The sequence below is a fragment of the Engystomops pustulosus genome, chromosome 9, assembly GCF_040894005.1.
Source record: "Engystomops pustulosus chromosome 9, aEngPut4.maternal, whole genome shotgun sequence".
NCBI lineage: Eukaryota > Metazoa > Chordata > Amphibia > Anura > Leptodactylidae > Engystomops > Engystomops pustulosus.
The window spans coordinates 113793996-113820138 of NC_092419.1; positions in this window are offsets into that span (position 1 = coordinate 113793996).

The window sequence follows — 26143 nt, forward strand, 5'->3', positions numbered from 1 at the left end:
TACTAGTCATGTATATACCAGTATATAGGGGTACACTGCCTCCATACAGAGCAGATCCTATATGTAGGACATTACTAGTCATGTATATACCAGTATATAGGGGTACACTGCCTCCATACAGAGCAGATCCTATATGTAGGACATTACTAGTCATGTATATACCAGTATATAGGGGTACACTGCCTCCATACAGAGCAGATCCTATATGTAGGACATTACTAGTCATGTATATACCAGTATATAGGGGTACACTGCCTCCATACATAGCAGATCCTATATGTAGGACATTACTAGTCATGTATATACCAGTATATAGGGGTACACTGCCCCATAGAGATCCTATATGTAGGACATTACTAGTCATGTATATACCAGTATATAGGGGTACACTGCCCCATAGAGATCCTATATGTAGGACATTACTAGTCATGTATATACCAGTATATATAGGGGTACACTGCCTCCATACAGAGCAGATCCTATATGTAGGACATTACTAGTCATGTATATACCAGTATATAGGGGTACACTGCCTCCATACAGAGCAGATCCTATATGTAGGACATTACTAGTCATGTATATACCAGTATATAGGGGTACACTGCCCCATAGAGATCCTATATGTAGGACATTACTAGTCATGTATATACCAGTATATAGGGGTACACTGCCTCCATACAGAGCAGATCCTATATGTAGGACATTACTAGTCATGTATATACCAGTATATAGGGGTACACTGCCTCCATACAGAGCAGATCCTATATGTAGGACATTACTAGTCATGTATATACCAGTATATAGGGGTACACTGCCTCCATACAGAGCAGATCCTATATGTAGGACATTACTAGTCTTGTGTATATGGACATTACACTAGTTCTGGGCAGACCGCACTATCCATGCCCATCCCCAGTGTATGATGACAGGGGCTGCCAGATGCCTCCATTATCTCACAGCCCGGTAAGTGACCCGTCTTATCGCTGGATTTCTGCTAAATACACGAGTACTTGACCAGTGAAGAGGAAGCAGCAGAGAGCGGCCCGGGCTAATAATACCCTGACCCCAACATCATTCCTACAAGACACGAGCAATCCTCTCCCACAGTAAGTGCAGACACAGGAGAATTTATATTCTCCATCAGAATACATTGTGCAGCGGCGGCCGTACAGTCCCATCACCCGGGAAGAAGATCTGACAGCGCAGATTCCAATGCAGATCAGCGCAGCCCCGGGGGCTCCCATAACAACATCTACACCAAGCCCTCAGGGGACTCCCACACCTCTACAAGGCTGCTTATGGTCCAGAACAACAAGTACCAGGCAGAACGGTCATAGGCAGACCCAAAAGCTGACTAACACCAGACCAGCAGGAACCAAGGATCAGGCATGCTGCCCCTACTCTGCCTGATCCCATCCTCAGGCATACATGACAATATACAGCAGATTCCAAGATGACATCTACATGCATCAGCCATGGAGGCAGCACAGAAATGACTATACATCATGATGGACCCTCACCCTATGTGCTAGAAGCCCCCACCAGTCTGTGCACCCGGCCTGCCTTTCCCTAGGTCTACTAGAATAATAGTATCAGAGGGTGTCATCTCCAAGGTCTTCCTGTAACATTTTCATCATGGACGCGTCCTCCTTGTCAGGCAAAATGAAAGATCCTGTAAATGGCAGTGAATCGTGGTCCTTCTAAAGCTTCTCCGCGTGGCTCATCTTTTCTTAGCGCTGCTCCCCATCCATCTTTATACCAAGCTGGCGTCAGATGAAGACCAATACCACCATCCGTAATCACGTTTGTAGCATTTGGTCCTTTAGGTCGGATTATGGTACAAAATGTATAAAAGGTTGAGGTGACATTGTAGAGGCGAGCGGCCCGGTCCATCCCGAGTGCATGTATCCAGCAGAGAGGATGATGAAGGATGCGGCTCCCTGAGTTACATCACACAGTGACAGGCGCTGATGTGACAGAGCAGGTCCCACAATCTGGCTTTACCTGTACGGCTGGTTGGAAGAATGTAAAATAAGTAATGGCTTATTACTACCCACACATCAATACAACATCTACAACCTGCACCAGCAACATGTGCTACACAGGTAGTAGGCTCCAGGCCTGGCGCTAGTGACACACGGCTGGGCACTCTGTATAATACTAGTGTATCCTGCCCTCTATACTGTGAGATACAAGTGACTGTTGTACAGGGTCCTAACACAGAGCTGCTCTTATGCCGAGCGCAACCCCGAAGATGGTGATCACAGCTACCACTAGACCTGCTGGAGAGGGGCTGGAGGAGATGGCACTACCCGGGGTGCAGGGGCAGCACAGGAGATGGTGATCAGCTACCACTAGACCTGCTGGAGAGGGGCTGGAGGAGATGGCACTACCCGGGGTGCAAGGGCAGGATAGGAGATGGTGATCACAGCTACCACTAGACCTGCTGGAGAGGGGCTGGAGGAGACGGCACTACCCGGGGTGCAGGGGCAGCACAGAAGATGGTGATCACAGCTACCACTAGACCTGCTGGAGAGGGGCTGGAGGAGATGGCACTACCCGGGGTGCAGGGGCAGCACAGAAGATGGTGATCACAGCTACCACTAGACCTGCTGGAGAGGGGCTGGAGGAGACGGCACTACCCGGGGTGCAGGGGCAGCACAGAAGATGGTGATCACAGCTACCACTAGACCTGCTGGAGAGGGGCTGGAGGAGACGGCACTACCCGGGGTGCAGGGGCAGCACAGAAGATGGTGATCACAGCTACCACTAGACCTGCTGGAGAGGGGCTGGAGGAGATGGCACTACCCGGGGTGCAGGGGCAGCACAGGAGATGGTGATCACAGCTACCACTAGACCTGCTGGAGAGGGTCTGGAGGAGACGGCACTACCCGGGGTGCAGGGGCAGCACAGGAGATGGTGATCACAGCTACCACTAGACCTGCAGGAGAGGGGCTGGAGGAGACGGCACTACCCGGGGTGCAGGGGCAGCACAGAAGATGGTGATCACAGCTACCACTAGACCTGCTGGAGAGGGGCTGGAGGAGACGGCACTACCCGGGGTGCAGGGGCAGCACAGAAGATGGTGATCACAGCTACCACTAGACCTGCTGGAGAGGGGCTGGAGGAGATGGCACTACCCGGGGTGCAGGGGCAGCACAGGAGATGGTGATCACAGCTACCACTAGACCTGCTGGAGAGGGGCTGGAGGAGATGGCACTACCCGGGGTGCAGGGGCAGCACAGGAGATGGTGATCACAGCTACCACTAGACCTGCTGGAGAGGGGCTGGAGGAGATGGCACTACCCGGGGTGCAGGGGCAGCACAGGAGATGGTGATCACAGCTACCACTAGACCTGCTGGAGAGGGGCTGGAGGAGATGGCACTACCCGGGGTGCAGGGGCAGCACAGAAGATGGTGATCACAGCTACCACTAGACCTGCTGGAGAGGGGATGGAGGAGACGGCACTACCCGGGGTGCAGGGGCAGCACAGGAGATGGTGATCACAGCTACCACTAGACCTGCTGGAGAGGGGCTGGAGGAGATGGCACTACCCGGGGTGCAGGGGCAGCACAGAAGATGGTGATCACAGCTACCACTAGACCAGCTGGAGAGGGGATGGAGGAGACGGCACTACCCGGGGTGCAGGGGCAGCACAGAAGATGGTGATCACAGCTACCACTAGACCTGCTGGAGAGGGGCTGGAGGAGACGGCACTACCCGGGGTGCAGGGGCAGCACAGAAGATGGTGATCACAGCTACCACTAGACCTGCTGGAGAGGGGCTGGAGGAGACGGCACTACCCGGGGTGCAGGGGCAGCACAGAAGATGGTGATCACAGCTACCACTAGACCTGCTGGAGAGGGGCTGGAGGAGATGGCACTACCCGGGGTGCAGGGGCAGCACAGGAGATGGTGATCACAGCTACCACTAGACCTGCTGGAGAGGGTCTGGAGGAGACGGCACTACCCGGGGTGCAGGGGCAGCACAGGAGATGGTGATCACAGCTACCACTAGACCTGCAGGAGAGGGGCTGGAGGAGACGGCACTACCCGGGGTGCAGGGGCAGCACAGAAGATGGTGATCACAGCTACCACTAGACCTGCTGGAGAGGGGCTGGAGGAGACGGCACTACCCGGGGTGCAGGGGCAGCACAGAAGATGGTGATCACAGCTACCACTAGACCTGCTGGAGAGGGGCTGGAGGAGATGGCACTACCCGGGGTGCAGGGGCAGCACAGGAGATGGTGATCACAGCTACCACTAGACCTGCTGGAGAGGGGCTGGAGGAGATGGCACTACCCGGGGTGCAGGGGCAGCACAGGAGATGGTGATCACAGCTACCACTAGACCTGCTGGAGAGGGGCTGGAGGAGATGGCACTACCCGGGGTGCAGGGGCAGCACAGGAGATGGTGATCACAGCTACCACTAGACCTGCTGGAGAGGGGCTGGAGGAGATGGCACTACCCGGGGTGCAGGGGCAGCACAGGAGATGGTGATCACAGCTACCACTAGACCTGCTGGAGAGGGGCTGGAGGAGATGGCACTACCCGGGGTGCAGGGGCAGCACAGGAGATGGTGATCACAGCTACCACTAGACCTGCTGGAGAGGGTCTGGAGGAGACGGCACTACCCGGGGTGCAGGGGCAGCACAGGAGATGGTGATCACAGCTACCACTAGACCTGCAGGAGAGGGGCTGGAGGAGACGGCACTACCCGGGGTGCAGGGGCAGCACAGAAGATGGTGATCACAGCTACCACTAGACCTGCTGGAGAGGGGCTGGAGGAGACGGCACTACCCGGGGTGCAGGGGCAGCACAGAAGATGGTGATCACAGCTACCACTAGACCTGCTGGAGAGGGGCTGGAGGAGATGGCACTACCCGGGGTGCAGGGGCAGCACAGGAGATGGTGATCACAGCTACCACTAGACCTGCTGGAGAGGGGCTGGAGGAGATGGCACTACCCGGGGTGCAGGGGCAGCACAGGAGATGGTGATCACAGCTACCACTAGACCTGCTGGAGAGGGGCTGGAGGAGATGGCACTACCCGGGGTGCAGGGGCAGCACAGGAGATGGTGATCACAGCTACCACTAGACCTGCTGGAGAGGGGCTGGAGGAGATGGCACTACCCGGGGTGCAGGGGCAGCACAGGAGATGGTGATCACAGCTACCACTAGACCTGCTGGAGAGGGGCTGGAGGAGATGGCACTACCCGGGGTGCAGGGGCAGCACAGGAGATGGTGATCACAGCTACCACTAGACCTGCTGGAGAGGGGCTGGAGGAGATGGCACTACCCGGGGTGCAGGGGCAGCACAGGAGATGGTGATCACAGCTACCACTAGACCTGCTGGAGAGGGGCTGGAGGAGATGGCACTACCCGGGGTGCAGGGGCAGCACAGGAGATGGTGATCACAGCTACCACTAGACCTGCTGGAGAGGGGCTGGAGGAGATGGCACTACCCGGGGTGCAGGGGCAGCACAGGAGATGGTGATCAGCTACCACTAGACCTGCTGGAGAGGGGCTGGAGGAGACGGCACTACCCGGGGTGCAGGGGCAGCACAGGAGATGGTGATCACAGCTACCACTAGACCTGCTGGAGAGGGGCTGGAGGAGATGGCACTACCCGGGGTGCAGGGGCAGCACAGGAGATGGTGATCACAGCTACCACTAGACCTGCTGGAGAGGGGCTGGAGGAGATGGCACTACCCGGGGTGCAGGGGCAGCACAGGAGATGGTGATCACAGCTACCACTAGACCTGCTGGAGAGGGGCTGGAGGAGATGGCACTACCCGGGGTGCAGGGGCAGCACAGAAGATGGTGATCACAGCTACCACTAGACCTGCTGGAGAGGGGATGGAGGAGACGGCACTACCCGGGGTGCAGGGGCAGCACAGGAGATGGTGATCACAGCTACCACTAGACCTGCTGGAGAGGGGCTGGAGGAGATGGCACTACCCGGGGTGCAGGGGCAGCACAGGAGATGGTGATCACAGCTACCACTAGACCTGCTGGAGAGGGGCTGGAGGAGATGGCACTACCCGGGGTGCAGGGGCAGCACAGGAGATGGTGATCACAGCTACCACTAGACCTGCTGGAGAGGGGCTGGAGGAGATGGCACTACCCGGGGTGCAGGGGCAGCACAGAAGATGGTGATCACAGCTACCACTAGACCTGCTGGAGAGGGGATGGAGGAGACGGCACTACCCGGGGTGCAGGGGCAGCACAGGAGATGGTGATCACAGCTACCACTAGACCTGCTGGAGAGGGGCTGGAGGAGATGGCACTACCCGGGGTGCAGGGGCAGCACAGGAGATGGTGATCACAGCTACCACTAGACCTGCTGGAGAGGGGCTGGAGGAGATGGCACTACCCGGGGTGCAGGGGCAGCACAGGAGATGGTGATCACAGCTACCACTAGACCTGCTGGTGGAGATGGCACCTGCTAACCCCATAGTCTATGAATCACAGAGACAAGCCCCGACATCTTGTGTTTACACTGCTTTTTTCTATTAGTCATGATGAATGTAGAAGAATCGTGGGAACACAGTTTTTGGAAGCAGGGGAGCAGGTTGAGACCTGAAATTGTCTTAATCCAGTTTCTGATGATGCAAGAAAAAATAATTATTCTCGGCTTAGTTACTTGTTATTAGTGACATGACTTCATTATGATGGAGCAGAGGAGGGGCAGGAGGGCAATGCGCCAGGGGATCACATCCCACCACCAAGTGAAGGAGCAAAAAGCCCATAGAGATCGCCATCATATCACTAATGTCATGCCGGGGGAGGGACAGGCTGCGATTCAGTCACAATAAATAAGGAGGTAATCCTCAGGTCGCGATCACACGGGGAGGAGCTTGTACCCATCGCAGATACGTTAAGACTAATACGCTCATGGATGAGAACGAGCAGCACGAGTCGGGCACAATCGCAAGTGTTTAGGTGTAAACCCTTCTGTGATTGGTGGACGAGCTCCTCACGGGCAGCTGCAGGACATGTTCACACTGTATTATTTTCTTTGTATCTGAGATGCGCTCCTGGAACTGGGAATGAAGTGGGGGTTGAAGAAATATTCTATTTCTTAGATCTAAACCGAACCCCCCCCCCCCCCCCCCCAAAGGTTCTGATTCTGCAGAACATCACCTGTAGGATGCCCGGTTCTGCTCCAATCGTTGTCATACCTTAGGCTTCAGAACTCTTCCTGGCAAACCAGGATTTTGGCATGTTCATTTTTTATGATAAGGCCCTCTATCTCCCGCAAACACAGATAAGCAGCAGACGGCAAATACCATTTCCATTCTGTACAATGCGGCTCTTTCTTATGGTTTGGGTAAATACTGAGCCTGGGAAAATCCTGCGACTTATCACAGACAGTTATATGGGCCGAGCCATTATACGGGAAGCGCCATGTTTCCATCCGGAGGCTAAATGGAGGCACAACTCCGAATAAGAGCCTTTAATCCAGGGACATAGGGGATCATGGGTTATACACATCATAAAGCAACAAGCAGTCTACCCAGCCGAAGACACAATGAGGAGCCGATTGCTCCATATCGGCTCCCAACCTACAGCCAGCCATCTAGACACGGGAATAACGGGAAAACCGCAGATTGGACACTGCGACCAGCGCCCCCCACTGCAGAGAGGCCATTCAGATGACATCAAACAAGGAAGCAGAGATGAGAAGACCCAATGGTCTCGTTTGGGTTCAGCCGGACAATTGTCAGGTCCACTCAAGGTCCCAATTCCCCAATTTCCACTCAATATAAGAGATCTATTGATTTGGCAGAATTTGTCGCTACCTGCAGTGGTTTCCACGGCCAGACGCACACAATGGGGCTCATTTACTAAGGGCCAAGCAGACTGCACTTTCGGCGAACATTCCGTCAATTTCCGTTTTGCGCCGCTGGGACAGGGATTTTAGCAGTTTTTTGGTACACGCAACTGGATTTTGGCGCAATTGAGACGGCTTTCATGCGCCACAAATTGGGGGGTGGATTAGGGTTTTAACTTTCAAATTGTGTTTCAAGCCCAAGCACTTACATGCACCAGGAAGAAGAAGGAGAACTCCAGGGACCTGAGCGGGGAAGCGACACATGCAGGATATCGGGTGCAGGATCTTAGTGACTCCCTGCACAGCGCATTATACACGGACAATGCACTTACATGCACCAGGAAGAAGAAGGTGAACTCCAGGGACCTGAGCGGGGAAGTGACACATGCAGGATATCGGGCGCAGGATCTTAGTGACTCCGCGCACAGCGCATTATACACGGACAATGCACTTACATGCACCGGGAAGAAGAAGGTGAACTCCAGGGACCTGAGCGGGGAAGCGACACATGCAGGATATCGGGCGCAGGATCTTAGTGACTCCCCGCACAGCACATTATACACGGACAATGCACTTACATGCACCAGGAAGAAGAAGGTGAACTCCAGGGACCTGAGCGGGGAAGCGACACATGCAGGATATCGGGTGCAGGATCTTAGTGACTCCCCGCACAGCGTATTATACACGGACAATGCACTTACATGCACCGGGAAGAAGAAGGTGAACTCCAGGGACCTGAGCGGGGAAGCGACACATGCAGGATATCGGGGGCAGGATCTTAGTGACTCCCCGCACAGCACATTATACACGGACAATGCACTTACATGCACCGGGAAGAAGAAGGTGAACTCCAGGGACCTGAGCGGGGAAGCGACACATGCAGGATATCGGGGGCAGGATCTTAGTGACTCCCCGCACAGCACATTATACACGGACAATGCACTTACATGCACCGGGAAGAAGAAGGTGAACTCCAGGGACCTGAGCGGGGAAGCGACACATGCAGGATATCGGGGGCAGGATCTTAGTGACTCCCCGCACAGCACATTATACACGGACAATGCACTTACATGCACCGGGAAGAAGAAGGTGAACTCCAGGGACCTGAGCGGGGAAGCGACACATGCAGGATATCAGGTGCAGGATCTTAGTGACTCCCCGCACAGCGCATTATACACGGACAATGCACTTACATGCACCCGGAAGAAGAAGGTGAACTCCGGGGACCTGAGCGGGGAAGCGACACATGCAGGATATCGGGCGCAGGATCTTAGTGACTCCCCGCACAGCACATTATACACGGACAATACACTTACATGCACCAGGAAGAAGGTGAACTCCAGGGACCTGAGCGAGGAAGCGACACATGGAGGATATCGGGTGCAGGATCTTAGTGACTCCCCGCACAGCACATTATACATGGACAATGCACTTACATGCACCAGGAAGAAGAAGGTGAACTCCAGGGACCTGAGCGAGGAAGCGACACATGCAGGATATCAGGAGCACGATCTTAGTGACTCCCCGCACAGCGCATTATACACGGACAATGCACTTACATGCACCAGGAAGAAGAAGGTGAACTCCAGGGACCTGAGCGGGGAAGAGACACATGCAGGATATCGGGTGCAGGAGCTTCATGAATAGCGGCAGAGTTCATCCTCGTCGGACAGTCCGGATCAGGGATCGCACAGGGGCCGGGTAAGTAAATTTGCCCCACTGTATGAGCTCACTCCAGGCCAAGGTCAGGAGCAGAGAAAGTCTCCAAGCTGCTGGGTTACATTACATCTCCCTGTGGTGTGCGGCTGGATCCTTGGGCAAGACGAGGGGTTACCAGAAGGGTGCAGACTCCCATGGAAGAATAGGATTTAGATGTAAATCCTGACATCCTGAGGTGCAGGTCTTGTTATGGGACACACATTCACTACCACAGAACCGCGTCTCTTGTACATTTTCTATTAATAATCATGAAAGCAAAAAGTAATTAAATAAGGGAAACCAATGGACTCAGATTAATGAGGAGAACAGAGGGACGACACTGTCCGGGGTGCAGAGACACTGTGCACAGCGGTACTGGCCTCCGATCAGGAAGACACAGAGGTCATTGCAGTGCAGTGTACTATATAGCTGCGCATTTAGGGGCGGGAGGGGCCATTAAATACAATTATATATGGATATTATACTGCAGCACACCAGGATCTCCAAGTTATCCACGTCCTTGGTTTCCAGTGGGGCGTCATCCATATATATCACGGGGAAGGCAATGGACAGGGTTTACATACAAGAGGCAGAGTCTAGGCCTGATCCAGGACACTTACATCCGGGTTAGAAGCTCTTTATTCCTGCACTGCTGAATCTGTGTAGCCATAGATGAGTGTCTACCAGTCCATAAGGATCTGACAGACGTGTCAGCAGTCCCTCTCAGCCGAGTATATATAGTCATCCTCTCACATGGGCTTCATTCTAGAGGACATTGTGAAGGGCTCTGCCCAGTATGGACCCCCCTTTGTACCCGTGTGAGGGGTAGATATGAATGTAAGGACCCTAGTGTCATGCTTTGAGCAGACGACTCCTCTTCGATGTCCTACTAGGGGTCAGAAACAAAGGCTTTATCACACCAATAGACGTTGTGAAAGTTGTTGTGTTGGCGAGAGACGAGTTTGGAACAAAGAACGTGGGAAGAAGGTGCAGTCCGGACGGTAACGTTCCCGAGCATCAAACACTTGTGTAGAATGAAAACTCCCATCGTTATTAGAGTAAATAATCGTCTCGCACGCCCTGGAGACAGGGAGACACCCAGACAGAATAATTACCGCCTGCGCACCAAACATTCATTGTTGCAGGATAAGATTCCTCTGGAAAGAGACGGAACAATGCTCATTGTCATCTCTGCACCGTTGTGCTAACGTACCTCAGGAAGCGGATCCCAAAATACACAGCCTAAAGGGGCCCATTTTCTGTAATAGGGGAATTTGGCTGGAAGATAACATGTACAGAGCACAGAGCAGAAACTAGACAAGAGATGCTCTGACACTCTGTATCCGCAGGTGAGAGACGGCTCTCAGGAAACACAAGTGTAAGAAATCACAGATACAGTAATGAGGGGAAGAGGCAGACTAATGAGCCCGATATATAAAATACAATGTAACCGGAGCGGGGATAGGCTGATGTCAGGCGCCACGTCAGACCGCGGCAAGCGCCGCGCCAGACCACGGGAAGCAGCTTCTATAAGCATGGTCTGTGTGCTAGATGACTAGACACAGGCTCCAAGTACTATGGGCCAGGAGACAGGACTAGTGACCTGAGACACGGCCATGATGGAGACAGGCATCGCGTCCACACAATACTGTAACGGTGAATGGTACAGTGACCCGTCATTGTGCATGAACAACACCGGCCTCATGTCATCTGCATGGAGGACAAGGATTCAGCTCATTGCTGTCTCATCATTAGGGAGCACACGGAAGATCCTGCCCTTCCTCCAGACCTAAATCCCACTGAAAAACTAAGAGATGAGCCGAGCCGCTGAGTGAAGGCTCCTCTTTCACACTTGCGTTTTTCACGTGATAGTTCTGCCCGTACTTATGACGTTCCAAACTCGCATTACACACTCTCCTATTGTTTTTAATGGGCTTGTGCTTATTTGCGTTTTATTTTCACGCCCCATAAATGGAGACACATGATAAATGGATGGCTTGGTAGGTGATGTGAAGAATAAGGCAGGTAGTGCCACGTGGGCACCAATTAAAAACTCAGGTGAATGAAAAATGCAGGAAAAACACTAATGACTCCTAGAAAAAAAACTGACTAAAAATGCAGTCTGAACACTCACTTCCTGACGCACAGCACTGACGGGATCTGAAACTCAAGTGTGAAAGGGGCCAAACACTGAACACCAGAGCATCAATGACCTCAGAGCCGCTCTACAAGAGGAGGAGAGACCCCTCAGATAACAAAAAGTGACATGTATGTGGGGGGGGGGGGGGGAGGTACAGTGCTGGTATATATGTGGACATGTATGTGGGGGGGGGGGGGTACAGTGCTGGTATATATGTGGACATGTATGTGTGGGGGGGGTACAGTGCTGGTATATATGTGGACATGTATGTGGGGGGGTACAGTGCAGGTATATATGTGGACATGTATGTGGGGGTGTACAGTGCTGGTATATATGTGGACATGTATGTGTGGGGGGGTACAGTGCTGGTATATATGTGGACATGTATGTGGGGGGGGGGTACAGTGCTGGTATATATGTGGACATGTATGTGGGGGGGGGGGTACAGTGCTGGTATATATGTGGACATGTATGTGGGGGGGGGGGGGTACAGTGCTGGTATATATGTGGACATGTATGTGGGGGGGGGGGGGGTACAGTGCTGGTATATATGTGGACATGTATGTGGGGGGGGGGTACAGTGCTGGTATATATGTGGACATGTATGTGGGGGGGGGTACAGTGCTGGTATATATGTGGACATGTATGTGGGGGGGGGGGTACAGTGCTGGTATATATGTGGACATGTATGTGGGGGGGGGGGGGTACAGTGCTGGTATATATGTGGACATGTATGTGGGGGGTACAGTGCTGGTATATATGTGGACATGTATGTGGGGGGGGTACAGTGCTGGTATATATGTGGACATGTATGTGGGGGGGTACAGTGCTGGTATATATGTGGACATGTATGTGGGGGTGTACAGTGCTGGTATATATGTGGACATGTATGTGGGGGGTACAGTGCTGGTATATATGTGGACATGTATGTGGGGGGTACAGTGCTGGTATATATGTGGACATGTATGTGGGGGGGTACAGTGCTGGTATATATGTGGACATGTATGTGGGGGGGTACAGTGCTGGTATATATGTGGACATGTATGTGGGGGGGTACAGTGCTGGTATATATGTGGACATGTATGTGGGGGTGTACAGTGCTGGTATATATGTGGACATGTATGTGGGGGGGTACAGTGCTGGTATATATGTGGGTGGGGGTGTACAGTGCTGTTATATATGTGGACATGTATGTGGGGGGGTACAGTGCTGGTATATATGTGGACATGTATGTGGGGGGTACAGTGCTGGTATATATGTGGACATGTATGTGGGGGGGGTACAGTGCTGGTATATATGTGGACATGTATGTGGGGGGGTACAGTGCTGGTATATATGTGGACATGTATGTGGGGGGGGTACAGTGCTGGTATATATGTGGACATGTATGTGGGGGGGTACAGTGCTGGTATATATGTGGACATGTATGTGGGGGGGTACAGTGCTGGTATATATGTGGGTGGGGGGTGTACAGTGCTGGTATATATGTGGACATGTATGTGGGGGTGTACAGTGCTGGTATATATGTGGACATGTATGTGGGGGGGTACAGTGCTGGTATATATGTGGACATGTATGTGGGGGTGTACAGTGCTGGTATATATGTGGACATGTATGTGGGGGGGTACAGTGCTGGTATATATGTGGACATGTATGTGGGGGGGTACAGTGCTGGTATATATGTGGGTGGGGGGGGTGTACAGTGCTGTTATATATGTGGACATGTATGTGGGGGTGTACAGTGCTGTTATATATGTGGACATGTATGTGGGGGTGTACAGTGCTGGTATATATGTGGACATGTATGTGGGGGGGTACAGTGCTGGTATATATGGTGCTGGTATATATGTGGGTGGGGGGTGTACAGTGCTGGTATATATGTGGACATGTATGTGGGGGGGTACAGTGCTGGTATATATGTGGACATGTATGTGGGGGGTACAGTGCTGGTATATATGTGGACATGTATGTGGGGGGGTACAGTGCTGGTATATATGTGGACATGTATGTGGGGGGTGTACAGTGCTGGTATATATGTGGACATGTATGTGGGGGGTACAGTGCTGGTATATATGTGACATGTAATGTGGGGGGGTGTACAGTGCTGGTATATATGTGGACATGTATGTGGGGGTGTACAGTGCTGGTATATATGTGGACATGTATGTGGGGGGTACAGTGCTGGTATATATGTGGACATGTATGTGGGGGTGTACAGTGCTGGTATATATGTGGACATGTATGTGGGGGGGTACAGTGCTGGTATATATGTGGACATGTATGTGGGGGGGTACAGTGCTGGTATATATGTGGACATGTATGTGGGGGGGTACAGTGCTGTTATATATGTGGACATGTATGTGGGGGTGTACAGTGCTGGTATATATGTGGACATGTATGTGGGGGGGTACAGTGCTGGTATATATGTGGACATGTATGTGGGGGGTACAGTGCTGGTATATATGTGGACATGTATGTGGGGGGGTACAGTGCTGGTATATATGTGGTGTATTGTTGGGGGGGTGTACAGTGCTGGTATATATGTGGACATGTATGTGGGGGTGTACAGTGCTGGTATATATGTGGACATGTATGTGGGGGGGTACAGTGCTGGTATATATGTGGACATGTATGTGGGGGGGTACAGTGCTGGTATATATGTGGGTGGGGGGGGTGTACAGTGCTGTTATATATGTGGACATGTATGTGGGGGTGTACAGTGCTGTTATATATGTGGACATGTATGTGGGGGGGTACAGTGCTGGTATATATGTGGACATGTATGTGGGGGGGTACAGTGCTGGTATATATGTGGACATGTATGTGGGGGGGTACAGTGCTGGTATATATGTGGGTGGGGGGGTGTACAGTGCTGGATATATGTGGACATGTATGTGGGGGTGTACAGTGCTGGTATATATGTGGACATGTATGTGGGGGGGTACAGTGCTGGTATATATGTGGACATGTATGTGGGGGGGTACAGTGCTGGTATATATGTGGGTGGGGGGGTGTACAGTGCTGGTATATATGTGGACATGTATGTGGGGGGGTACAGTGCTGGTATATATGTGGACATGTATGTGGGGGTGTACAGTGCTGGTATATATGTGGACATGTGTTGGGGGGGTGTACAGTGCTGGTATATATGTGGACATGTATGTGGGGGTGTACAGTGCTGGTATATATGTGGACATGTATGTGGGGGGGTACAGTGCTGGTATATATGTGGACATGTATGTGGGGGTGTACAGTGCTGGTATATATGTGGACATGTATGTGGGGGGGTACAGTGCTGGTATATATGTGGACATGTATGTGGGGGGTACAGTGCTGGTATATATGTGGGTGGGGGGGTGTACAGTGCTGGTATATATGTGGACATGTATGTGGGGGGGTACAGTGCTGGTATATATGTGGACATGTATGTGGGGGTGTACAGTGCTGGTATATATGTGGGTGGGGGGGTGTACAGTGCTGGTATATATGTGGACATGTATGTGGGGGTGTACAGTGCTGGTATATATGTGGACATGTATGTGGGGGGGTACAGTGCTGGTATATATGTGGACATGTATGTGGGGGTTTCGGGGTGTGAGGAACCCCCCCTTGCACTTTCAGTTAACACTGAAGGAGGAACTTTTTACAATTTTCCATAAATTTCTACCAAAACCGAAACTTTCAGTGAGCAGTGCGGATCCCATCCCCCGGACAAGTCGTGCACACTGGCAGCACATGAGGGATGACGGGGGGTATGTCGGACCCCTCTGGGGTATCACATGAAGGACAAGGCTTCCACCAGCAGAGGCCGCTCACCTTCTGCCTGTACTTCCCATCCTCATCTTCATCAGATCCTCCTGGTCTGGTGTGTAACAGGGGGCTGCAGAGCACGAGAGGGGCCACTGCTCCAGAGACTGGGGGACAGAGGTCTGACCTGCGCCCCTAGAGGATTGGGGGGCTCCAGTGATACACGTGCAATTGTTAACCAGCCCCCTCGTGTCTTGCATTTAAACAGTACAAGGCGCCAGGGCCTGCTTACTCATCGCATGCGCACCAGGGCCAAGGAAGCAAACTTGGGCCAAGGCCCCTCCCCCAGGCACTAGTGCATTTGTGGCCACGGCCTAGAGCAGGTGTGCGCCCCCCTCTGGCAGGATCTGCTCTTCTTATAGCCACCGATACCCTGATCTTTACATAAATAAGGCAGAAAAAAATTATGCAAATGAGCCTGAGGGGCTCCGTGTTCAATAAACAACTATGGAGCCCAGAGCCTCTCATAATAATAATAATCATTATTTATATAGAGTAATAACAGTCACATGGAACAATAGGAGGGAGGGCCCTGATCACAAGAGCTTACAGTCTATGAGGGGGACACAAGAGCTTACAGTCTAACAAGCCCCAAAGCAAATAGCGAAGGGGCTGAGGACTGTAGGGGGTGGTTTCAAGCCTTCTGGTAGGCTGGTGGGGCTTGCCCCTTTACTCCTCCTGTGTGAGGTCACAGGAGGTGGGGTTTGGGGGCGGGTAAGTACCCGCCCGGTGGTTTTATAAAGTCCGAGAGCACGTGGGGGGGCCTCTTTCCTTCTGCCCCCTGGACCGAAGAGGCGAGAAGTCAGAGACACCTCTGCAAATACCCAGCATGGCTTCCCTAGAAGAACAAGTAATCCAGCAAGTGGTCCTGGATGGTGCAGCCATGCTGGATACCCTCCTGCAGCGCCCTGCTGCAGGGTCGGTTCAAGAAGCGGACGTCCCTGAAGAGGACACCCATCTCCCTGGATCGAAACCCGCTGCAGTGGCTTCCACCCTGGAGGGTACAGCCACCACCCCCGCCCGGCGGCCCGCCACCCTGTCACCACCACCCACCCAGTGCTCCTCACCTCCTCCACGTGTGCAGCGTCTCCAGTGCAGTGCCTGAGGAGCAGCTGGCAGAAGATAGAGGAAGGTCCATCCGGATGATCAGGCCTCCCGTCCATTTGAGTCCTGGATCCCCAGCACCAGCCAGGTAACGCGGCCCGGGCCAGAAAAAGATGGCGTCGTCCAGACCACGTGGGACCCATGCTTCAGCCAGTGCAGCAGATCGTCGGGGGACGGATCGGAAGGAGGCCTCAAAGGGTAAGTGTTTGCCTCCTGCGCGCTCCCCCTCCTGGCATCTAAGCGCTGCGCCCTGCGTCCCCCTGCCTGTCACCGCCGCCCCCCCCCGGCTCTCCACCGTTTCTGCCAAGCCTGTGCCTCCCAGCGCTCCCTAGCAGGCCGCGCTCCCCTGCCGGTCAGCCCGCACCTCCCCCGATCACTCCCCCGCCGCGCTGTTCCCAGCTATGGCGTGCCCCCAGCTGGTGCCTGCATCCAGCGCTGCGGCCCGTGACTTCCTGTCCGCAAGCCCATGACCCGCTCTCCCTCCTGTCCCCCCCCAGCTCACCCAGCTCCAGCGTGTTCCTCTCCGCCTCCAGCTAACAGTGCCGCGGCCTGTGCCTTCCTGCGCTTTCCAAGCAGGCCGCGCCTCCCCCGATCAACCCCGCCACCCCCCCGCGCCGCTCCCCCCCCCGCGCCGCTCCCCCCCCCCCGCGCTCCCCCCGGCTCCGGCGTGTCCCTCAGCTGGTGCCGGCAATCAGCGCTGCGGCCCGTGCCTCAAAGCACCATTCAAGCAGGCCGCATTCTCCTGCCGGCAAGCCCACACTACCAGCCTCAGGCCTGCCCCTCACCCAGGCCTCATACCAGGCCTCAGGCCTGCTCCTCACTCAGGCCCCATACCAGGCCTCAGGCCTGCTCCTCACTCAGGCCCCACACCAGGCCTGCTCCTCACCCAGCCCCAAGCCCCTCACCAGGCCTCAGGGCCTACTCCCCAGCCAGCTCCAGGCCCTCCCCCTCCCTGTCACATACCCCCCACCAACACAGCCACCAGCAGCGCTATCACCAGCCTGCAGCCCAGTCCTCTTCCCCCCCCCCCCCCCCCACCATGCCCCCTGGCCCAGCCAACACCACAGCTCTGGATCCCATTGGCAGCTCCCCTTCCCTCCTCCTCTCCCATTCCCTGAGTCCTCTCTGCATACCTCCATGCCCATGGTGCACCACAGAGACAGGAGCCACAGATCACCGTCCTACAAGCAGCAACGTCACAGCAGAATGGACTCCCAGAGGCCATACCGCAGGCGGGCTGCCGATACTGGCTCTGAGCTCCGCTCACCAGGCCGCAGCCGCCATCATCATCATCACGGAGGACGTCGCAGACACTACAGCAGCCCATCGTCACCGGGTTCCAGTGGCCGCGAGGCGGCGCACTTACACACCCGCACCCGTCACCGAGACTTGACAACGGCACAGAGACTCCCCTCACCGCCTGACCAAGCGCTCCAGGCGGACATCAGAGCATCCAACAACTCGCCAGGAATCCGAAAACAGATCCTCAGCTCATCTACAGCCACCGCAGTCTCAGAGGTCATCCCGTCATGGCAGCCAAGGCTCTCAAGCTCCACCTCGCAGCTCTGACATCATCAAGCAACCACCTCAACGCATCACTTCAGCTTCCGAACATCACCAACCATCTGAACAGGACAAAGCTCTTCACATCAGGACAAGTCAGCTCCACCAGCGAAGACTTCATCCGGTGAGTTCAGTGGCCTCCCCTCGTGGTCGGCCATTACCTCCTCACACAAGAGCACAGAGAGGTCATCACGTCCATTACCTCATCACACGAGAACACAGAGGTCATCACACAAGAACAGAGGTCATCACGTCCATTACCTCATCACACAAGAGCACAGAGGTCATCACACAAGAGCACAGAGGTCATCACATCCATTAGATCACTATTCACACAATTACAAGCCAGTCAGGATACACCTGTGGGCGTAGGGAATTTAGCTAACGCAGGACAGGGTAACACATTTAGGGATCGCAGCCCCGGGACTGCCAGTGCCCGGGGCTGCGCGATCCTCCTTCCGGGAGCTGGGTCCGTGCCTTTTGGCAGGACCCGGCTGTAACACTGAGCATGCGTAACACACTGAGCATTACACAGTGAATACATCTGTATTACACTGTGTAAGGTGTAGAATAACTTATTGGACCCGCTTGCTGAACGCCGTAAAAACAAACCCGAAAAACTCGTAAAATTTAAATTTTTCATATAATCTCTTCCCAAAAATCTTCTAATACGTGATCAAAAAAAAAAAAAAAAAAAAAAAAAAAAAAAAAAGAGATTTCCTCTATATTAGTTTTTTCCTGTAAAATTGTATATATAACTGGAAAACTATATAAATGAGGTATCAACTTAATCATAGTGATCTGTACGTTATAGATAATATAGTATAGTTAGCGTTCGGTGTACGACCCCCTCCAAAAGACACAAAGAAAGGAACCAAAATTGACAATTTTCCTTTCACCCATACATTCAAGAGTTAATAAAATCTCATCAATAAGCTGATGACCCACTAAAATGTAGCACGGAAGTTATAGCTCAGATGGTTGAGACGCTGGGTCATTATTGTTCATGGACGGAATAATTTTTATTTGTAAAGTGCATCGCATGTCGCAATAAATAAGCCCTTATATGTCCAAATTGCCAACAAAAAAAAAAAAAAAAAAAAAAAAATACATAAACAATAAATAAATAAATAAAATAAAGATTGTATAGCCAATAAAAAGTGACGATGCATAATCTGCTCTGAATTGCGCTGCTCCCCTTCGATGCCCTGGCCGTACAGCAGTCACCACCACATATGGGGGATTGCTATACGCGGGGGGATTGGGTATCAAATTTTGTAGAGCGTCTTGGTATTTTATCCACTGAGAATTTGTTCATTTTTTGAAAGACACATTAATTTAGCCAAAAATATGCACTTTCATAATTGTATCCGATTTTGTTTTAACACCCGTAAAACAATTAATGGGTTAACAAACTTCATAAAAGTTGTTTCACATACACTGAGGGGTGTAGTTTCTATAATGGGATAATTTATGGGGTTTTCCTTTATTTAGTGATTTGAAAGCAGAGCAGGTCCCTCAGGTTTTTGCGGTTTTTATGAAAATGTGAAAAATCGCACCCTACGTTCTAAGGCCCAGAACATCCTACAAAAATAAGAGTAAGCATAAAAAACCACGGAGTCATAAAGTAGATATTCGGTGAATGTTAGTTACTAAGTTTGTTTTGCGGTTATGTCTATGTATGGAAAAAGTAGAACATTTTGAAGTTCGATAATTGAGAATTTTTTCCAAATTTTCACCAAATTTTTCAACTAACATGAAGTACAAGGGGTCACGAGGAAACAATTTTAAATCACTTGGTTAGGTTAAAGCGTTCCAAAGTTATACCCATTTATAGTGACACAGGGCAGATTTGGAAAACTGGGCCGTGTCAGTCGGGGGAAAAGTGGCTTCGGCGTTAAGGGGTTAATGTCAGTGAAGGATAATCCTGGGCAGCACATAAGGCACTTCTCACCCCATCCACTGCATCAGGATAGCCACCAGCCCACCGCAATGTTGGTTAATTGCGGCAGTTTAATTTCTTCAATCCAGTATTAGCACTGGAGAAGGTCGGGAACGAGGTTTCCCCGGGTAGGACGGCCGGTCCCTTATAGAACCGCCAGGCTTAGTTCCCAAAAGGAGCCCGGAAAGTTCAGATTAATGGACCACCTGTCTTTTCCCAAGGGTCCATCGGTCAATGACGCTATATAGGAGGTTGTGGCGGTTACGTACGTCTCTTTTGATAGGGCGGTCGACTTAGTGCAGAGAAAGATGGAAGTGTCCAAAAACTTTCCATAACTAGTTGCGAGCTTTTGCGGTTTCGGTCCCTGGTTTTGGGTAAATGCAGTAACTTAAAGTCGGAAAAGGATAATCCTGGGTTATGTAAATGGCACCTCTCACCCCGGATAACTAATCCCTGGAAGGAAGTCTCGTGGGTTTTGCAGGCATGTCTTCGAGCTGTTAATGGGTCAGACATCCTATTCACAGCTGCTATAAAGAGAGCTAGGATTATCAAAAATACATGGTGTCCCTGGGAGGATTAACGTATAGGATAACCACCATCTCTTATTATGCGACGGGGTCCATCTCAATTCCATTGAGGTGAATATTTTCGAATATTTTCCTTCTCGGCCTGCAGGAACAGGCTGAGAAGGCCATGGCCTTGGTCCGTGTGGGGGGTCGCAGCCGGTGTTAGGAGGGAGGAGGCTGCTCCGTGGCGGAAGTTACACAGGCCCTAAGGCGCTGGAAGATGCCCTCATGCCGGCTGCAGGGACGCAGCCGCCATTTCGGGCGAAGTTGGTTCTCAAGATTTTGAAGATGCCAAGCGGGCCTAGCAAGTTGGGAAATGTTTTAATTTATAACGTTATTTAATAATTTATCTTAGTTGTTAATAAACGCTGTGGCCTTCCCACATTACCCAAACATTTAGTTTCCCGGTCTGTTGATGGGTGGTTAGTCTAGGTACACGGTCAAGTACCAGACGGTTGGGTGGTTAGTCTAGGTACACGGTCAAGTACCGGACGGTTGGGTGGTTAGTCTAGGTACACGGTCAAGTACCAGACGGTTGGGTGGTTAGTCTAGGTACACGGTCAAGTACCAGACGATTGGGTGGTTAGTCTAGGTACACGGTCAAGTACCAGACGGTTGGGTGGTTAGTCTAGGTACACGGTCAAGTACCAGACGGTTGGGTGGTTAGTCTAGGTACACGGTCAAGTACCAGACGGTTGGGTGGTTAGTCTAGGTACACGGTCAAGTACCAGACGGTTGGGTGGTTAGTCTAGGTACACGGTCAAGTACCAGACGGTTGGGTGGTTAGTCTAGGTACACGGTCAAGTACCAGACGGTTGGGTGGTTAGTCTAGGTACAAGATCAAGTACCAAACGGTTGGATGGTTTATCAAAGTACAAGATCAAGTACCAAACGGTTGGATGGTTTATCAAAGTACAAGATCAAGTACCAAACGGTTGGATGGTTTATTAAGGTACAGGGGCAAGTACCAAATTTAAGGTTTGGGTTTGTTAATCCCTGCAGTCTAACAAGCCCCAAAGCAAATAGCGAAGGGGCTGAGGACTGTAGGGGGTGGTTTCAAGCCTTCTGGTAGGCTGGTGGGGCTTGCCCCTTTACTCCTCCTGTGTGAGGTCACAGGAGGTGGGGTTTGGGGGCGGGTAAGTACCCGCCCGGTGGTTTTATAAAGTCCGAGAGCACGTGGGGGGGCCTCTTTCCTTCTGCCCCCTGGACCGAAGAGGCGAGAAGTCACCCTCCCACCCTGCCCTCAGAATTTCTTTCTTTTCAGCTCTTCTTTCCTTGGTTCTGGCTGTTTCCTTCTGTTTTCCTACAGACGTCACAGCGAAGGCGGAAGTTACACAGGCCCTAAGGCGCTGGAAGATGCCCTCATGCCGGCTGCAGGGACGCAGCCGCCATTTCGGGCGAAGTTGGTTCTCAAGATTTTGAAGATGCCAAGCGGGCCTAGCAAGTTGGGAAATGTTTTAATTTATAACGTTATTTAATAATTTATCTTAGTTGTTAATAAACGCTGTGGCCTTCCCACATTACCCAAACATTTAGTTTCCCGGTCTGTTGATGGGTGGTTAGTCTAGGTACACGGTCAAGTACCAGACGGTTGGGTGGTTAGTCTAGGTACACGGTCAAGTACCGGACGGTTGGGTGGTTAGTCTAGGTACACGGTCAAGTACCAGACGGTTGGGTGGTTAGTCTAGGTACACGGTCAAGTACCAGACGATTGGGTGGTTAGTCTAGGTACACGGTCAAGTACCAGACGGTTGGGTGGTTAGTCTAGGTACACGGTCAAGTACCAGACGGTTGGGTGGTTAGTCTAGGTACACGGTCAAGTACCAGACGGTTGGGTGGTTAGTCTAGGTACACGGTCAAGTACCAGACGGTTGGGTGGTTAGTCTAGGTACACGGTCAAGTACCAGACGGTTGGGTGGTTAGTCTAGGTACACGGTCAAGTACCAGACGGTTGGGTGGTTAGTCTAGGTACAAGATCAAGTACCAAACGGTTGGATGGTTTATCAAAGTACAAGATCAAGTACCAAACGGTTGGATGGTTTATCAAAGTACAAGATCAAGTACCAAACGGTTGGATGGTTTATTAAGGTACAGGGGCAAGTACCAAATTTAAGGTTTGGGTTTGTTAATCCCTGCAGTCTATGAGGGGGACACAAGAGCTTACAGTCTATGAGGGGGACGCAAGAGCTTACAGTCTATGAGGGGGACGCAAGAGCTTACAGTCTATGAGGGGGACGCAAGAGCTTACAGTCTATGAGGGGGACGCAAGAGCTTACAGTCTATGAGGGGGACGCAAGAGCTTACAGTCTATGAGGGGGACGCAAGAGCTTACAGTCTATGAGGGGGACGCAAGAGCTTACAGTCTATGAGGGGGACGCAAGAGCTTACAGTCTATGAGGGGGACGCAAGAGCTTACAGTCTATGAGGGGGACGCAAGAGCTTACAGTCTATGAGGGGGACGCAAGAGCTTACAGTCTATGAGGGGGACGCAAGAGCTTACAGTCTATGAGGGGGACACAAGAGCTTACAGTCTATGAGGGGGACACAAGAGCTTACAGTCTATGAGGGGGACACAAGAGCTTACAGTCTATGAGGGGGACACAAGAGCTTACAGTCTATGAGGGGGACACAAGAGCTTACAGTCTATGAGGGGGACGCAAGAGCTTACAGTCTATGAGGGGGACGCAAGAGCTTACAGTCTATGAGGGGGACGCAAGAGCTTACAGTCTATGAGGGGGACACAAGAGCTTACAGTCTATGAGGATGAAGAGGTGACACAAGAGCTTACAGTCTATGAGGATGAGGGGCGACAAGAGCTTACAGTCTATGAGGATGAGGGGTGACACAAGAGCTTACAGTCTATGAGGATGAGGGGGTGACACAAGAGCTTACAGTCTATGAGGATGAGGGGCGACAAGAGCTTACAGTCTATGAGGATGAGGGGGACACAAGAGCTTACAGTCTATGAAGATGAGGGGGTGACACAAGAGCTTACAGTCTATGAGGATGAGGGGGTGACACAAGAGCTTACAGTCTATGAGGATGAGGAGGTGACAAAAGAGCTTACAGTCTATGAGGATGAGGAGGACACAAGAGCTTACAGTCTATGACAGCGATGGCGAACCTTTTAGAGACCGAGTGCCCAAAATGCAAACCAGACCCATTTATTTATTGCAAATTGCCAACACAGCAATTCTAGCATTAAATTATGAAAATCTTCTTGCTCCGTGCTATACCACAGCTTTCCAGGGTCCTGAGGACACCAATATCGTTGACAGAAGGTGGGAAAATTCAGATTGCCATTGGAGCTTCCCTTGACAACCCAATGAACAGGAAGAATCATGGCCAAGAGCAGGAACTTCAATGGCTCCAATGATAATCTGACCCCGTCCTCACCTTCTCTTCCTGCAATCTCAGACAGACCCAGATGCTTCACGTCCTGGTCCTGCAGGAGGATCAGTGTCCGAATTCTGTCCTCGTGCCCACTGAGAGGGCTCAGAGTGCCACCACTGGCCTATGAGGATGAGGGGGTGACACGAGAGGTATAAGAGTCATTCTTTATAAGGGAACACAGTAAAAATAATTTAATAAATAAAAATTCTGCTGCTTGAACCAGTCATCTGCCGCATCTTATATTCAAAACCCAAGGTCAGGGGGCTGCAGAGAAGCTTTTTTGGAGTACCCAGAATTGGTTGATAAAGAGTGAAAGTTGCATCCAGTTAACAAGTGTGATAGATCTCCCTAAATAAATGGGTTTTAAGAACATTCACTTTCATCATTTTTTAAAGGAAAACTACCACTAAACAAGTGTCAGGAACCAGGGGTAGTGGACCCACTGGACGATGGCACAAGCCGACACCTGGGACCAGAATTTTAGTGGCACCCGATTGTCACCAATACGGGTTGGTCTTGCTGCGGCGTGGTACCAGCAGGTCGTTCCATAGGTGCGACACAGACGTTGAGCAGAATCGTAGTCGGGGATAGGCAGGAGGTCAGGACGGGCAGCACTGGATCAGAGTCGGGGACATAGCAATAGGTCGAGGCAGCGGAGGAGCGTAGTCAGGAACGGAACGGAACGGAACAGGGGTCACAACGGGAAATCACAATAACAGCAAAGGGCATAGGGACAAGGCACGAAGATGCAGCAGGGTGTGCATGAAAGGCTGAATTATAGAGGATTCTGGGTGTGGCCAGTGCACTGGCCCTATAAATGCTCTGAAGTTGGATGGGAAGCAGGAGCTGTGGGGCGCCAGGGCACACAGAGGAGCACAGGTGAGCCCACGACAAGGCACCTGTGACAGTAAGTACAAGCTACAGATACTTACCTATACACGTCATTTCCAGGATCCCGGCGCTGGTCTTCTTTAACCCCTTAACGCCATTTTGAACATTCCTAACACGGCCCATTTGTTAAAAATCTGCCATGTGCCACTTTACGTGGTTATAACATATCCAGGTGTTTTCTCATGACACATTGCACTTCATGTTCACTGAAAAATTTAGGTTCTCTCTTTTGCATTAATTTATGAAAAAAAAAATATTAAATTTGCCAAAAAAGTGGAAAAATTCTCAATTTTCGAAATTCAAAAAAAATTATACTTTTTCACCACATGGTCAGAACAGCATTGATAACTAAGATTTACCAAATGTCTGCTTTATGTTTCAATGATTTTTATGCGTTCGCTCTTATTTTTTTTTCTTTGAAGGATATTATGAGGATTTACAACTTTAGGTGCACTTTTTTATGAAAAGGAAAATCAGACTTTGGAGGGACATGCTCAGCTTCACATTGAGAGACATAAAATAGTAAACGCCCATTAATACCCCAAGTTACCCCCCATTATAGTAACTACACCCCTCAACGTATGTAAATCAACTTTTATGAAGTTCGTTAGCCCCTGTAAAACAATTAAAGGGTTAAGTAGATGTGATGGTAGATTCCTCCTGCTGCCTCTGCCATATGTAAATTACCTGCAGGGGCTTCCATGTACTATCCTGGCCGGGTACATGGAGCCAAGGCTACTCCACGTCCCAGAAGCCTCTGCAGGTAATTTACATATGACTCAAAGATTTTAACAAGTTATGTTCCAGGATTATTAAATGACAGATTAGTGCAGGAGGATGAAACTACCATCACATCTACTTCTCATGGTGGATTCCTAATGGGAGGTTTTTTGATTTTTTTTTGTGGCTAAATTAACGTACTTTTCAAAATATTTACACATTCGCAATCTATAAGATACCAAAACGCTCCACAACCTCTCCCGAGTGTCAAAGCCCCATATGTGGAGGTAATGGCTGTACGGGCACACGCCGGGGCATGGAGAGGAAGCCGCGCCATTCAGAGCAGGTCTGCATTGTCACTTTAAGGCTATATAATCTTTATGGGTTTTTGGCAATTTGGACATACAAGCAATCCCCGAGTTACATACAAGAAAGGGTCCATAGCTTTGTTCTTAAGTTGAATTTGTATGCAAGTCGAAACTG